Raw genomic sequence first — 17,953 nt, 5'->3', positions numbered from 1 at the left:
TGTGTGAACACAGGGGTGTTTGATGAGGGTCTGGTGGGGTTGGGGATTGGGAGGGGTGGTAGTGGGGTTTAAATGTTGATTCTGTGCATATATGTTTTTCTTTTCTTTGACTGATGAGTGAATTGATAAAATTCACAACAAAAAAGCCGCCAGCCTACCAACCAGCCAATCAACAGTCGCCATCCCAAGCTTGTTGACAGCACCTGTAGCCTATCACAGTGTCCATTAATATTTGTATAAAGGACTGTGGGTTCAATTGGTTATTTTGTGAGGAATTGAGTGAATGTTTTTTTAATGAGTTTCTATTCATGTTTTTGATCCTTTCCTGTATTTTTGGAACTTTGTACCTGTCTGCTGTTTTTGACTAGAAGCTTTTGTTTGGATACTTGTTTTGAACTTTCGCCTGCATTCTGACAATGATTCTGGAATACCACTAATTACTGCCTGAATTCTCACGTAGTCTTAACTTTGCACTTGGGTCTACACTTGAGTTACATGTGTCATGTTGCGCTTCTGTTTTACAGACAATTCAGATGAAGTATCAGTACATGGACAGTGCCAGCACTAAAAGCCAAACAAGATGTTCTCTGCAAGTGCTTTTTATGTGGAGTTCAAAGTGATGTAAATCATGTAAATTTGGCTTCACGATTGCTGTAGCAAAGTGGTTAGCCACTTGTAATATCGTGGAAGATGAAGGTTTAACCCTTAAATGCATGGTAATTTTCCCAAACACTCTTACATATTCTGGTCTTTAGAGACCCACACTTTTATCTATCAAAAATGGATGTACAAAATCCCCAGATAGTGTCAAATGTTACATTTTAAGACAATTACAAAATAATAAAATATATTTTGACACACTGGTTGCCAAAAATTTGGAAAAATGTACAGATTTTGCTCTTATGGAATGAAATTGGTACATTTATTCACCAAAGTGTCATTCAACTGATCACAATCTATAGTCAGGACATTAATAACATGACAAATTAAGAACTTCTTAAACTACTTAAAAGAGTTCTCATCAAAAGAATCTTCCACGTGCAGCAATGGCAGCTTTGTAGATCCTTGGCAATCTAGCTGTCAGTTTGTCCAGATACTCAGGTGACATTTCACACCACACTTCCTGTAGCACTTGCCATAGGTGTGTCTGTCTTGTCGGGCAATTCTCATGCAACATGCATTCTAGCTGATCGCACAAGATCTTAATGGGATTAAGACCCATAACACTTTTCCAATTATCTGTTGTCCAATGTCTGTGATTTTTTGCCCACTCTTTGTCATTTTTGACCTAATATTGACCTTAAGACATGCCAGTCTGTTGCATACTGTGGCAACTCAAAAACAAAGACAAAGAAAATGTTAAGCTTTATTTAACTAACCAAATAGCTTTCAACTGTGTTTGATGTAATGGCAAGTGATTTTCTTGTATCAGATTAGCAATTTAGCATGATTACTCAAGGATAAGATGTTGGAGTGATGGTTCTCCCTGATGGAGAGAACGAGGCTTTGTGTTGATTGTAGTGACACAAGGGGCTTCTTTCGGGAGGGGTAAGCGATGCCGCTGAAACTGGCACCTGGTGAACTGAATCATGTAACCGAGTCAGATGGTCCTGGCCAGCCTTCGCAATGGGTTGGAAAGCATAAGCCACTCGTCCAAGCTCTGTGCCAGGGGCACTAAAGGGATGATAATTTTTTACATACTCGGTGGAGCTTCGCAGCAGTGGGGAGCAGGTAGTGTTGCTTCGGGAGGCAAAGTTGCGACCTGAGGCATGTGTTCTGAGAAAGAACTCTAGGCACTTACCTTGCTCTATGTACCAGGTAGGGGGTGGGTTAGTGACTGAGGAGGAGGTCCTGGTGAGGTGTCCTCTGGACTCATCAGAACCGGCTGGCCGGGGTTGTGAATGCTATACAGATGTGGACGTGGAGGTTAAGTTTCTATGTCCAGAGTGCCACTTCGCCTGTAAGGTTTTGTAGCCAGGGCGCCATGAAAACTGCATTTTGTGGGCACTGGCTAGGTGACCCAGGGGATGAGGAATTGCTCTTTTAAATAAGGAAAACAAGGATTCTCCTCTCGGCCCTCCACCGTTTCCTGCGGTTAGCTCTATGCTGGAGCTGAGAGAGTAAAATGTGTTGGATGGCCTCCGTCTGCTTTTTCACCACTGAAAACTGCTGGGCAAAGTCTTCAACGGTGTCGCCGAATAGGCCGAGCTGGGAGATGGGGGCATCTCGACCAAGTTCAGCCATAGATGACATTGAGGTCGTTAGCTGAGCACAGTTCCTGCAGCACATCAGGATCAGGACTACCCAAGTGCAGTTCTTTAAGTACCTTGGCCTGGTGGGTTTTCAGGAGGGCCGTGTCATGCAAAGGGTAAGCGGCCCATCCAGTGGCGCTGTAGACTTTGGACGCCAGGGAGGACATCGTCATACAAGCCTTGGTGGGGAGTACTGGGCGAACCCGCCAGGTTGCTGCGTTTTGTGGGCACAGGCGAACCGCAATCACTTTGTCCACTTGGGGACAACTCATGTACCCGTGGACCACCCCACCGTCGAGGGTAGTGAGAGTGGATGAGTGAGAAGGTCGGTTTTGGGCAGCAAAAGGTGCCCTCCAGGACTTTGTCAGCTCGTTGTGCACTTCCGGGAAGAAAGGAACAAAGGGGGGGGGCATGGCTGTGAGTGGTGCCCTGACCCGAGGAACCAATCGTCTATCCGCGAGGGGGGGACGGAGGTTTCCAGTCCAGCCCCGTGCTCACGGCGGCCCGGGCAAGCATACATCTTTGCGCCAGGCTCAGACTGGACGAGCAGGCCCGAGGGTGGCGGCCCAGTCGAGTCATCAGTATCAGACGCTGCTGTTACGCACTCCGATGCAGCGGCGAAATCATTTTCCAGCTCGCAGGGTCTGAGGGAGTAATCAGACTGGCTGTGGGGCGAGCCGGTCTTGTGTTGGACCTGGACAGAAGCAAACGAGTGTGTACGGGGGCGGGTGGTCTGCGGGGATTTACCCGATGAAATCGTGCCTGCCAAACTCTCCAAATCACCTCCATCACCAGCCGAGTTGGACATCAATCCCTTTGGAAGAAGGCGTGACGCAGGTGAGGCTGGAGTGGCGTTTCCTTTAAGGAAGGAAAGCCATGACCTCAACGTTGCCATGGTCATGCTCTCTCAATGAGAACATGAACCATTCATAAATGCTGCCTCAGTGTGATCGCAGCCCATACACGTGAGGCAGCATATATGACCATCAGAAGCGGAGAGATATCTATCGCATCCAGGAACTACACAAAGGCAGAAAGGCATCTTGAAAAAGACGCGTCTTTAAAAAGATGTTCAATGCCAATGTGTAAAATCTTTTAAAGGAAATATACTCTTTTATGTAACGCTGTCGAAGCGCCCAGGCACTGCACTGGCATTCTCAGAAGGATCCAACAGCATTGCTTTTAGAAGTGAGTGGAACAGTAGTGAGGGTCTCAGCTCACTGATCACACAACCGCTCGGCTCCGAAGAAAGAATCTGACTGTACAGATGCACGATCTCCGCCTTTTATACCCTTATGTCCGGGAGCGGGACATGCAAATTCTGTTTGCCAATTTGGCATTGGCCTTTTTCATATTCAGAGGTATCCGAGGCTCCCAAAAGAAGTACTTTGTGTCACTACAGTCGACACAACGTTGACAGAAGGGGAATTACTTTTTTTCAAACTGTGATGCGGATGTTTTTTAAATCAGTAATGTCCTGACTATACTTTGTGATAAGTTGAATGCCACTTTGGTGAATTCAAGTACCAATTTCCTTCCAGAAACAGCTAAATCTGTTCAATATTCCAAAATTTTGGCCACCAGTGTAGTGTTTTATTTTTCATAAATCAAAGAGAAAATTCAACAAATCAGTACAAATCAAGAACAGGATTTATTATTTTCAAGAGATACAACTGGCTGTCAAACACATATTGAGCTACACATAACATATAATCTACACAAAAGATACACATCAGCTACACCTGAGTTGCACATACATTACACATAAGTATTTTCTCAGGCACTTATTGAGTCTAAATAGATGAATAACTTAATTTCTTTCAGTAGTACACCCAAATGACAATAGTCATATCCTACTGTTCATGAGTTATACTTGCTATACAGCCATCCAAAAGTATTGGCAGTAACATACATTTTGTGTTTTGCAAAGTTTGCTACTTCAGTATCTGTAGATAATTTTTTTACATGTTTCTATGGTATACTGGAAAACAATGAAAAGCGTTTCACAAGTTTTAAAGGCTTTTGTTGGCAAAAGCATTCAATTTATGCAAAGAGTCAATATTTACAGCGTTGACCCTTGTTCTTCATATCCTCTGCAATTCACTCTGGCATGCTGGATATCAGCTTCTGGGCCAAATCCTGACAGATGGTGATCCATTCTTGTCATATTAGTGCTCAGATTTGATCACAATTTGCGGGCTTCTGTTTGTCCACTCGCCTTTTGAGGATTGACCACAGGTTCTCTATGGGATTAAGATCCGGGGATTTGCCTGGCCATGGATCCAAAATTGAAATGTAATGATCTCCGAGCCACTTCATTATCACTCTTGCCTTGTGACATGGTGCTCCATTATGCTGGAAAATGCGGATCATCACCAAATTGCTCCTGGATTTTTGAGAGAAGTTGCTCTTGCAGGATGTTTTGATACCATTCTTTTTCGTGGCATTGATTTGGGCAGAATTGTGAGAGAACCTACTTCCTTGGATGAAAAGCAACCCCACACATGGATGGTCTCAGGATGCTTCACTGTTGGCAAGACACAGGACTCATGGTAGCGTTCACCTTTTCTTCTCCGGACAATCGATTTTCCAGATGTCCCAAACAGTCAGAAGGGGGCTTCATCAGAGAAAATAACTTTGCACCAGTCTTCTGCTGTCCAATCCATTGAAATCATTAAAAATACATTGAACCCCAAGTGCATTTACACAAACTTTAGGGAAAGAGAAGTGTTAGTTTGTGCCCCGATATTTATTTTATTTAAAACGTACTGAAACTTTAAAGAAGGTGAGGCAAAATAACAAGTGTTTATTAAAATGTCATTTTATGTAGAGGATATTTAATAGTGCAACATGAAAATTTTTACCCTCAATTTATTAATTTTCTGATGTTTTATTTATGTCTGTTTTGTACAGGATTGACCTTTTTATTATAATTGTCATGCCCTTTCATTTTTATCTCTGAAAAGACTTCTTGTAAGCATTGCTGCATGTACACTAAGTAAATAAACGTGAAAGATTGTGGGAGTTATTCTGACCCTCATTTCTCACAGACAAAAATAGACAATAATACATCTGAGTATAGTAGTCATATTTATCCCTGTGCTCTGAAAATATTTGTATAGCTATGGCCAGTGTTTGTGTCTAAGTTTTTGTGTGTTTGTATAATGGTTTGGGTGTCAGTGAGCTTGAGAGGTATTCATGTCACCTCTCATGTAAAAACATCAACAAGTTGAAGTACTCTAGCCAGTAAATAAGTGCAGTTTGACAACCTTTTAATATGTTTAATCAAAATAAAATCATTGCTGAACGTCTTTAGTCTACAGACATTAGTATCTTTGATTAATTTGGCAGAATCTTTTGTCCAAAGAAAATTATATTGGATTCAAGGTATACGTATTAATAAATATGTATGTTCCCTGGTAATCAAACCCCTAACCTTGGCATAGAGAGGTTGGCATTTTCTTAGGGAAATATACATATGTTCCATATGGTGATCTTATACACAAAAGATAGTATTAGTGCCTTTTTTGAATGCCAATTATACAGTTTTGCTATTATCTCAAATGTCTTGTCTGCAAAAAGTTCATAATGCACAATTCACCAACCCAAGGTCCTTATCATATAATCTATCAGTAATTATGTTGAATAATACGTAATTTACAACAATTCAGAACCTGACTGACAGATGTCTACATGTAGCAGCTTCATAATACCTCTCTACCATTGTGGTACAGGTCATTCCAACAAATTCCCCCAGGGCATACATGAACCCATTCATCTCCTCAACACACTCACCAATGCAGGGGCTGCTGAGAGGTGCTACTTCGCTGCTCCACAGGTTTGTGTTTGGAACATACCTGGCAAAGGGTTGGAATGCAATAATGCAGTTGAATTCCCTGTATTTTAATGTTTCTAGTGTTGCTGAGAGTGTGATGAGTCAGACTGTAGAAAAAATGGAAGGGACATTATGTCCATGTTTTGTAAAGACCTTAAGTCTTAGCTTAACAGGTACATTTGTATTATTCATAGTCTTTAAAGCTGGAAAGAAGTAAGAAAACAACTTTGTTAAAAACTAGATTTTTACTTTTTCTGAAGAAAGTGACATATATGGTGCTTGTCTGTAAAAAAACATCACTACCACAATGCTAGGATGTTGTGGGTGGTGGCCAGGATGTTGCTTAATGGTTGTTAAGGATAGATGCTAATAAAGCGCAACAGTGCCCACTCACTTGTTCGCCGGTAGTATTTTTCCCATTATGACAAACCAATGAAACATTGCGTTTATCGAAATCAAATACAAATTATAGAAACATATATATTTTTTTAATTTAAAGTTGTTGATTGTAAGTATAGAAACACATTGCAAAATATTCAGATATTTACAAATATAAAAGTAGTTTTAGGGTGTGAGTAGGCGGCTGCTGAAGAGCTTGTTTAGCGTGCTTTGTTGGCCACAGTTCTCTGATTGGTGGAGCATTTCTCCTCAGAATAATGGGTAGCTTAGTTCTTGATTACACATGATTTCTACAAAAATAAGTTGAAATATTGCTGGCTTATGGCTTCAACAGAAGCATATTCCATTAATTAACAACCTCGAAATTTAGAGTAGGTCTGTTTTTAAAGGTTTATTCATTATCATTAAAAATGAATTCCCCTATTGGTAATATTTTTTACTTTCTGAACCTGACTGTTGTGCCCTATCGACTAAAGCTAAATGTCCACTTCTAGTCGCTATAATATTATAGTTCCTATATATGGCTCCTATATATGAGATTTATTTTCCCCACTATCATTCGTGATAGAATAATAGTAATAGTGCACTACTCCTCAACAAACCCCACGATCTGAGCTATCATTCATGCACATAGCAAAAACAATGCAGAACGAGTTATAGCCTGAAGTTTAACACTTAGGTTTTGGGGTAGGAGTGTGCAGCAAAGCCATTATCTGTATCTGTTACAATGGCAAAAATATCTGTATTTGTATCTGTGTCATCTGATATAACCAGATGTGGGCCTTGAGTCTTATCCGGAAGTGCATCAAAACTAAACAAAAAGCCCATTTTAAATGTGGCTTTTCAATTTATAGTTTCAATATAACAAAAATGCCTTATATAATTTATATAATTATTTGTTGTTGTTGTTCTTCTTCTTCTTCTTCTTATAATAATAATAATAATTATTATTATTAATATTGTTATTAATTTTAATTATAATATTTTTGTAATTTTTCTGACAAGGTAAAGCTGATTATGTGTTGTCTACAATGGATTGCTCTACCACATCATCCATATTGTCAAACAAACAAAGCTTAAAATATCATACATAAATATCCTGTTTAAATCAGGAAACAGAGACTGCAACTTGACCATCTAATTTAAACTTCAAGTCACATACCTTGAGTATTTGCAATCATTAAGTTCATACGTTAGTCATACTGGCTTCACAGACTCAGCATTGCGTTGTCGGTTTTGATATGTTTATTTAAATTATCGCTCTATCCCTGTGCTCGTTTGATAAAAATCAAATACTTTTTTCTACTATTCGTTAAAGTCATAATTTGTGCCTTTGCGAATAAGGTATTCGGCTTCGGGCACATTCCTAGTTTGGTGTATGTTCTTTAACTCTAAAGTATAAGCAATAATAATAGTAATATAAATAATCAATAGTCAGTTGTTCTTATGTGAGTATGGGTTTGAATCCAGCCTGTGTCATGTCTTGATCCCTGTCCATCTCTGTTCCCTGTTTTCAAGGCATCCTAAATGGATTGAATAACAACATTGAAATAATGATTCCGATAATTATACAAATTAACCGTAAAAGCTGTATCTCCCAAATTAAGCAGTAACTGTTGAATCTGCCATGCTGTGAGAGAGAAAGGAAGCTGATCTTCAAACAGGAACAGTGCAGGATGTCATTATCACATAATTTGATCACTTACTCATCAAGCCAAATGCACAGTGGGGAAGACCACTTGCTGAGTGTGAGTGTGTGTATGTGTATCTGAATAATCATCATTTGTGCACAAATTATACATATCTTTTGGATGGATGTACATGTTTTTTTCTTGTATTTTTTATGAATAGGGACATTTATAGGCCATATGAGTGTGTATTATATGTGTTTTGGTGGTTTTATTGAGTGATCTATAGATGCTGAAATATACTGACAGCACTCGGCCTTTGGCTTCAGGTTGCTAATTGAAGCCCATCTCCATACTGTATGTCAGGACAATATCATCATTCCTCAACACACATGGTGGTGCAGACTGCTGGAGTGCTGTCCGTCTGCCTATTCTATAGGCCTACTACACAAATATACACATGCACTGTCTGAATTACAATTTGCTTGTTTATCAGCACCTGCTACTGCTTGTAGCTGCAAGTTGTCAATAGGTTGGTCCCTTTTTATGCATAATCTCCAGACTGGTATGTAGATATACCAAAATACTGAGCATGTTCCATGCACATTCTTACACTGATTATGCTTAATAAGCCAACAATGTTTGATGTCAAAACTAGAGAATAACACGATAATTGTATCATGTAACTTGAATTTCTTGCCTTATCAGATTTTTTAAATAAGCTGATTTTAGAGAGTAATCAGCGTATTGGTGTGCATGTAAATGGGCTCAATGATGCAGTGGTTTACAAAATGGGGTTAACAACAAATTTCCTAAAGTGATTAATGTTCCATTAAAAGTATGTTTGAGAGGGACATTTTGTATGGCTTATCCATTTAAAAAAAATAGCCAATAGGCTTTAGTATATGTCAAAGTCATGAACCGTGTGATTTTCTTACATTCCCCTTGTAATAAACAGTACAGTACTGCCAAAACAATGATACTGTGATCCAAGGACAAATGTATATTTTCACGTGAAGCATTTTCTCTCCAAATCCATTTTAATGAATGGTTGCCTAAAACATTAATATGACTTTAACTAAGAAAGTGGCCCTTTAATGCAGAATAATTTTTTAGTAATACTGTACACTATTTTGAACACATTAGTCATATACTTTCTACAAACTGATGACCCCAATTTAAAATGGAAAGCGACTCATTAAGGTTTAGAAATGTGAAAGGCTTAAATGTGTTGTAAGCGATTTTAACTATTCTAGAACTTCCACTGAGCTGTTGGATTAGTCACGCCCCCTCTTTCCAAAACCCCACACTCCAAATATACCAAATTAGCTTTATTGAGACCTACACAAGCAGAAAAGGTAGTCAAAAACAACAGCAGCAAAATTGCGGCCTCAGCTGACAACTGTTATGAGCAACATGGCATAAATGTGACATTATGCCTCAATAATTAGATGAAACTGCAGTACTGTGAGAATGTGCAAAATGATGGCAATGATACGTTTCTTGCTGGCATGGGGTACAGAAGTAATAAGAACCATGGTATGGTAACTTCATGTTTAATACGTATTTAAATGTATAGGTCTTAATAATGTTCCTTTCATAAGGCTAATATTAAAATTACTTTAATTAATATACTAATACATACATAAAATGCAATAAAATGTTAAGCATTGCATAGATTATATGAGTTTAGTAATGTTCACGTTAACACGTTATCTTGTATTACCATATACAGTAATACATATGTATAAGAATCTATGGTTATTTGTTTATTCGTGTTCTATAATATTCTTTTCCGTCTACAGCGAAATTGATATCCTACTTAGAAATATACATTTAAATGATTTTATATCACAAGAAAAAGGCACCACCGACAGCAATAAAAGGCACGCACGCACGCACACACACACGTAATATAATTACGGGACAGTTGTCCAGCATCTGCAAAGAACATCAAAAACTAGCACAGTACAATAACATGCAGTATTTTCACAAAGTTAAATTTAAATATATATACAGTATATAACCTATTTATGTTTAGCAGAGAAATACTCCATGTTACTCCATGGATGCTTGTGCATTAGCATTAGATGCTGGAAATATCCCGCCCCTTACTGAAATGGAAAATATGATTGGTTAGCCAAATATCCAATCGGATCCTGTGGCATTAGAAAGTAGTTAAAAAAGTTTTTTTTTGGGCCAGTCCTTTTCAGTTTTTTCCTACTTGTTTGTTGAACTGTTGAATGAAAGCAATTTTACACTCAAAATCATGCTGTATTTTCATGAGAACACCACAATGCTACTAACTATTAATTTAAAAGTTTTGGTAGTTTTTCCTTGTTATCCATGCCAGAGATTATTATATCTTTGATTCATTTTCACAAAATGAAATCTGTTTGTTTATTATGAAAGGCTCAAAACATGCAGATTAATAAAGCTAAATGTAAAAAAATATATATATTCTAAAGGTGCTCTAGAAGCACATTGTCCTGTCGCAAACTTGGCTTAGTTGAACCATCAGAGTTATTCATACACATAAAGAATATTTCACTTTGCTTCAATCTCGTTTTCTGCAGTGTGTTTTAGCTAAAAATGCCGGTATCCATCTATATTGCTTCTGACTGTATTACTCCGCTACAGTCTACTGTCATTAAAATAATCGTGTCTGCAGCTCTACACAGCGCCTCATGTCTACTCACATGAGGGGCGAGGGAAGAGAGAGACAACGTGCGCAGAGCAGGAAAGGGAAAAATATTCAAGAAGACAGCACAAAAAGATCAGTGCAATGACCGCCCCTTAGCACTCTGTTGTTTTGTCATGCTGCTCACTTAAATTTCAGAAATGGTGAGATGGGGTAACCGCTATCATGATGTCTTGCAGGCCAGATAGAGCCCATTCACTAATTGGTAACCGCTGCAATTGGTGGACCTCTTTAACAGATGCACAGCATCTCTAGTAGGAGTCCAGCTAAAAATAAGATACAGTTGCTTCAGAAAATGAATTTTCTAAGTCACGTTTGCCTTTTATTGCACTATTGGTTTGGTTTAGGTTTAAGGTTTAGGGTAGGAGGTTGGTTATGTTGATTTAAAAATCAATATAGCATTAACCTTAAAACATCCTCTTTTTACTCACTTTTAGCACCACTAAGTGGACATTTAACCTCGGAAATACTGCAATACATGTAATCATCCATGTAATATTATTGTGCAAAAATGTCACCATGGTCACATACTTTTAATGGCCTTAAAGCTAACAAAGATGAACTAAAAGCCACAAGACTCCTATTTTGATTTCATTAGGTCTTTAAATGTGTTTTTTTGTTTTTACATTTATGCATTTGGCAGTCACTTTTATCCAAAGCAACTTACAGTGCACTTATTACAGGGACAATCCCCCGGAGCAACCTGCAGTTAAGTGCCTTGCTCAAGCACACAATGGTGGTGGATGTGGGGATCGAACCAGCAACCTTCTGATTAACAGTTATGTGCTTTAGCCCACTACTCCACCACCACTCCTCCATACATGTTTTTGTCAGTGGTGGTTCAAAATCATGCTTAAAGATGATGTAACCAGAAAGTGTGTGTTTTTTTAAAAAACAAATCTACTTTGGTTTAAAATAACAGACTGTCAATTCTTTTGCATATTTAGCAATGGTCCATTGTGTCCTTAATAGAAGATTAATCTAATTTGTCACTGACAACAAATATTTCAAAGCAAAACAAATGCATCTAGAAACTTAAAGCTGCTTAAAGTAGTTCAAGCAGCACAGGGCCCATCTACACATTACCCTCAATACATTTTTAAAACCAGGCCAATTGGTTCCCAGAATAATTGGATGAGTGAGGCAGGAATTAACCGCGGCCTCGACTCTATGCATTTTTCCCCTGAATCGTATCTCAATGGTAACCACTAGATACTTGTGAATGTCACCATGCACACATCTCACCCTCATCCATTTATTCCTATCCAATGCCCCGCCTTGCACCAAGTGTTGGTGGATAGAGGTTTGAGAACAACCCGAATCCACCACAGTTTGATGTGTATCTACTTTTATCCTTACCGGAATGTGATACTCCCCTCCCCAATCGGGGGCGGCCTGTGGAATGTTGGGGATCCGGACTAGTGTCCCCACCTCCATCACCAGAAAATTATCCTGACTATGTCTGACTTCCCCACAGCTCCAGCAAACCAGCCCAGGCCTTCCTTCTGCACTTGTGGGGCGGTCTTGCCAAACTGGGGGGGGATAGCGGAGGGAGACAGGGGGAGTAGGAGGGACAGAAAAGGGGAGGAGACCCCTGGACCGGGGATGAAGTTATGACGGGGCTCCTCCCACTTCCTCCCCGGGAGCCGGAAATGAGCGGGACTGGGAGGAATGGGGTGGGGGGGGCATGAGACACAGAGATTGGAGAGAGAACAGAGAGAGTGGAGAAACCATCCTCCAGCAATGCCGTGCGGTGGCGTTGGACCCACTCGGACATACCTCGAGGAAGCTGGGCGATGAACTACTTAAGTACCACCAGGTCGATGACATCTGTGGCACTGCGGGTTCCCTCCGCCAGCAACCATTTCTGGCAGGCATCCTGGAGCTTCCCGAAAGCAGCCTAATTGTGAGTTGAAGACTTAAACCGAGTGAGTGTGTCTGCATCTCGAACAGTGTTAGGGAGACAATTCCATAGTTTAGGAGCCAAATATGAAAAGGATCTACCTCCTTTTGTGGATTTAAAAATTCTAGGAACTATTCCTAGGCCGGAATTTTGCGATCGTAATGAACATGATGGAATATAGCGTGGTAGAAGGTCACTTAAGTACTGCAGAGCTAAACCATTCAAAACTTTGTACATAGTTAACATAATTTTAAAATGAATACGAAATTTAACAGGTAGCCAATGCAATGATGATAAAATTGGGCTAATATGATCATATTTCTTGGTTCTTGTCAGCACTTGGGCTGCTGCATTTTGAACAAATTGAAGTTTATTTATTGAACTTGCTGGACCTCCTCCCAGAAATGCCTTACAATAATCTAGCCTTGAGGTCATGAACACATTAATTCGTTTTTCGGCAACAGAGAGCATTTGTCGTAATTTAGCAATATTACTTAGTTGGAAGAATGCTGTTCTACATACATTGGTAATTTAATTTTCAAAGGACAGATTGGTATCAAATATAACACCTTACTGTTAAGTTCTTCACTGTTGAAGACAATGTAACAGTACATCCATCGATAGTCAAATTATATTTTAGCAGCAAAATATAAGGAAATGTCTGGCCATTTAATATTTGATTTCATTGATACACTCTGCTATTTTTGAGAATTGTAAAGTTTCATCAGGTTTTGAAGAAATATAAAGTTGGGTATCGTCGGCATAACAGTGTAAACTTATTCCACGAATCCTGATCTCCCAGGGGAAGCATATACAAGGAGAAAAGCAGAGGCCCTAAAACTGATCACATACTTAACTTTTGTTTTGTTTGACAATATACATTTACATAAACAATGTGGTAGCGGTCTGCTAAATAGGACCTAAACCATGCTAATGCAAGTCCAAAAATGCCAACAAAATTCTCTAGCCTATTCAAGAGAATGTCGTGATCTATCATGTCGAAGGCACCACTAAGAAGTGAAATGCAGTCATGATCAGATGATAAGAGAAAGTCATTTGTAATCTGATAAGTGCAGTCTCTGTACTGTGATGGGGCCTAAATCCTGACTGAAATTGTTCATATATACTATTTCCGCCTCCCGAGCCTCCTACAGCTCTGCCTCCCAAGCCTCCTACGGCTCAGCCTCCCGCGGCTCCGCCTCCAGAGATTCCTAGGGCCTCGCCTCTAGAGGCTCCTACGGCGCCACCTTCCTCGGCTCCGCCTCTGAAGCCTTCCAGCTCACCATCAGAAGAACCTCCTACAGTGCCACCTCCCTCGGCCCCGCCGCAAGAGCCACCCTCAGCCTCGCCTCCGGCGCCCCTCCCGGCTCCGCCTCCGAAGCCTCCCTCAGTCTCGCCTCCGACGCCTCCTAGTTCCTTCCCGGCTCCGCCTCGGCCTCCCTCGGCCCCGCCTCCTGGGCCTCCTTCGGCTCCGCCTCCTGGGCCTCCCTCGGCTCCGCCTCCTAAGCCCCCCACGGTCCTGCCTACGCCTCCTTCGGCGCCTCCTTCGGCTCCGCCAGCCCCTATCCTGCGGCCACCACCCAGGACCCCCAAGCCTATCCACATCCCGTGGTCAACTACCTATCCTTCACTCAAAAAATAAACTTTGGCATGTGTTGGATTAGCAAACTGGGAGTTTGCTTAAATTACATGACTTAATGGTGTTTATCTTCATTAAATGATTAATTCTTGTCTGTACAACGTGGTTAAAAGAATATTCAGATGAATTATAAATATTCATATCAATCAAATGAGAAGTAGATGAATCAAACCAACCACCGTGTGGACTGTCAGCTATTGCGCATGCTCCACACCCCAAAACAGGCAGCTGATTGGACGAATGCATCACTTAAGGCTGGCTTCTCCTGAATTTCAAAACCGACCATAATGGCGGCTCGTTCGAAATACGATCTCGTATTTTACGAAAATAGTCCAACGAAACTAGTTTCTGATAACATTTTAAGCGAGATATAGGCCATACAGTTGCTGAATCTGTCTTCTTTTCAGAGCGACAAAGTTCAGTTTAAGAGATTAGAAGCCGAACCGACCGCTACTCATTTGCATTAGGTTGGCTGGATTCAACCGATTCAACTCGATGCCCCGCTTCTCCAAAGTCCCCGCGACGCTACCAGAATGCATTGCACGGCTGCTCCCATTGAAATGAGTGCTGACGGACACATGTTCGTGCTGCACATCGTTTGACATCCTTCATCTTCATGTAAGTATTACATATTTTTAAACATACATTTATGTAATATAACCTGGTGAGTTATATAAATAATAGTTATTGGTCCTTGAGAGACATTTCTCAGTTTAGCTCAGTAACATTAGCTCAGTAGCTAATATTACCTAACGTTAGTTGCCGTTAGTTTAACTGCGCATTGGTAGGTTTCAATAATTTAGCTACACCCAGGGTACATTATTTCTCGTAATTGCTTTCTTGCTTCTTGAATGGCGATACATAAATAATAAAACACAAGTCTGTCAGTTGATCTTCAATTAGACACGGTGTATGGTGTGCGGTGCGGTGCGGTGTGGTGTGGGGCGGGAGGGGAAGAGGGGAGTGCCAGTAATCGTAAATTAGCCATAGTGAAATGTATTTTGAACATGATTTTGAGTGGTTAATGTTAAGTTAAGGCTTGTGCAGACTACTGCGTTCACACCAAACGCGAATAAAGCGTCAAATTCGCGTCTAGTTGGACGCTTGAACATTTTGAATCAATTTGCGCGTCCAAAGCGAGATCCAAAGGATTACCCTCGCCCTCACCATTTATTTTTGTTTTGATGGTAAATGGAGCCAGCCTCCAAAAGTGATTAACCTGTTCTGTGATTTTTTTTTCTCAGACACGAACTATGTTCTTATGCACTAAAGTATGTTGGTTGTCTTTACATTAGAATAATAATGTTTCATATAATCTAGATTAGATATGGAATAAATAGCATTCAATACAAAATTAATATGACTCATATATTGAAATCAAGTTTTTATGTGATAAAATATTTGCTTTGTTGTGCATTAGAACCACACCATGCATTTAGTCATATTACAAAATAATTTATTGAGGCCAAACATATAAAATAATTTATTGAGGCCAAACATACAAAATAACATTATAAACTGAAAAACGGGCCTGTCCCCGTTTATCACGTCATTTCACCACGTGACCGCAGCAAGCAGGTTCCTGATTGGTTAACACGGCACGAACTGGCCAAAAGTACATATTTTTCTAATCGGGCGTCAAGAAAAGTACAAATTCATCAAGAATCGATGCGTCTTAGAATAGTTCACACATAATCACTGGTGACCGCTGCTCGATCACTGATTTACTCCTGATCACAGCCCGACGGTGACCGAGCTCGCTGACCAGCAAATCGGGCTTAAAATCGTGTAGTGTGAACTAGGCTTAAAGCAGAGATGATTTAGTAGTGTCTCTGGCTAAAGTGATTGTAGCTTTAGCGTCAAAATTAATTAAATGTAATTTTTCTCCCTTTAACCTAAGATTAAATCATAAGTATGATTGTTTCCTTGGTACCACATTTTCACTGGTCAGTTATGGAGATCATTTGGCCATTCTAAAAACTATTGATTTCATTATATCTATTTGTGTTAATATAATATTGCTTTTTTTAAATAAATATGCTCCTGCATTAAACTGAGTAACATCTGTAATGTGTAACTAGATACTAAAATGCTTATTTGCGACATTTTAACATTTTGAAAGTTTATCATAAATGTATTAAAAAAATGTATTTCACCTTTTATTTCTACAGACAAGTGATTTAGAACAAGTTCTGTCCCGGTGTCTGTGCTCTGAGATGTGCATGTACCTCATGCAATACATGGTAAGATTAATATTTTTTACACATTGTTCATCTGGTACCACACATCAACATTTGAGAATTAGTGATTTAGCTGAAATGCAGTGTTACATATTTTTGCAAACTGAAATTACTCTCATTCCATAGAGTGATATATTTAAACACACACACATTACCAAATATATTTAAAAGGACTCACACTCTATGGACTATTATGAGTTTGTATTAAGAGCTAAATTAAGTATCAAAAGTTGAAAAGAGGAAAACTTCTAACAAGGAGGCTATAGCTATATAGTTAAAAGTCCTTTGGCATTTCAATGGAAAATCTTTCTACTCCTGATTGTAGCTTGGAAGATGTTACAGTCAAGTGCTGGCCTGAATTTGGCGTTTTTGTATTTGGAGAAATATAGTACATAAAATTCATGCTAATCTTTTTTCTTTCTTTCAGTGACTTTTATGTGGCAGTGCAAATATTGTGTGGCCAAAGAGAGTAGAGAGCACAAATTACTTAAACATTATAAACTACATCATCATTATGGGAGAGGCCAACAATATCAATGCATATATGTAAATATGTACTATATACTATAAATATGTACTATGATAGTAATTAAACTACTAATATTCATTGTTCCTTCTTGTTGTTGTGGTGTACTGACGGGGTTAGTAACGTGCATTAATGATTTCCAGATCGATAGGGAGTTCCATCGCATATCAACTTTACCTCTACTTTCTACATTCTGTGCTGCTCTCGACGAGTACACTACGCGCCTGATGGAGATATTTCAATGCAAAGGTGGAGCAGCTGGAAGAAAAATAAGAAACGTCATGTTGGAGATTTCCAAGGTTTGAATTAAAATGTGTTGATTTATGCTTATACCATGCAAAATAACAGTAAGAAGAGTGCTAAAATATTTATGGTAAACCTTTTGTTAGGAATCAACAAGCACCACGTGTTGCCTTTTAAAACTGCTCTCAAAAATAAAGAATATTGTCTAAATGACTTCTTATTTCCCTCAGGACGACACAATTCATACGAGACGTGCATGTGTCCTCAAGTCCTTGTGCATCTACTTGAACGAAGACCACGAGAAACTTGTGAAGGAATATATGGTGAGTTATGTATCTTTGGCAAAGAAGCTGTAAACTTGTTGAAAAGAGCACATATTTACTTGCTTGAGGGGATGAAACGATGCATCGGAATCGGTTAAAAATCTATTTAAATGTGTTAAGATTACAAGTGGTTGAGATAAAAAAATATATATTAATGCGATCAGCCTAGGGCTTGACTCTAATGTTAGTTAGCTTACAGCAGGTAACCTTAGCTGGCTTAAAGGACAACTCCGGCGCAAAATGAACCTATAGTGTAATAACACA

At 39.5% G+C, this 17,953-nt stretch overlaps 1 long non-coding RNA gene across 1 annotated transcript; it reads left to right on the top strand.

Moving 5' to 3' along the window:
- Positions 1 to 14,828: 14,828 nt before the first annotated feature.
- Positions 14,829 to 17,395, top strand: LOC127633748 (uncharacterized). Its single transcript, XR_007969254.1, has 3 exons — positions 14,829 to 14,975; positions 16,529 to 16,600; positions 17,267 to 17,395. It is a non-coding gene; the product is annotated as an uncharacterized LOC127633748 (long non-coding RNA).
- The last annotated feature ends 558 nt before the right edge of the window (positions 17,396 to 17,953 follow it).

This window comes from Xyrauchen texanus, chromosome 3, assembly GCF_025860055.1.
Source record: "Xyrauchen texanus isolate HMW12.3.18 chromosome 3, RBS_HiC_50CHRs, whole genome shotgun sequence".
NCBI classification, from domain to species: domain Eukaryota; kingdom Metazoa; phylum Chordata; class Actinopteri; order Cypriniformes; family Catostomidae; genus Xyrauchen; species Xyrauchen texanus.
The sequence above is the reverse complement of the archived record's forward strand: the minus strand, read 5'-3'. Positions and strand labels throughout refer to the sequence as shown.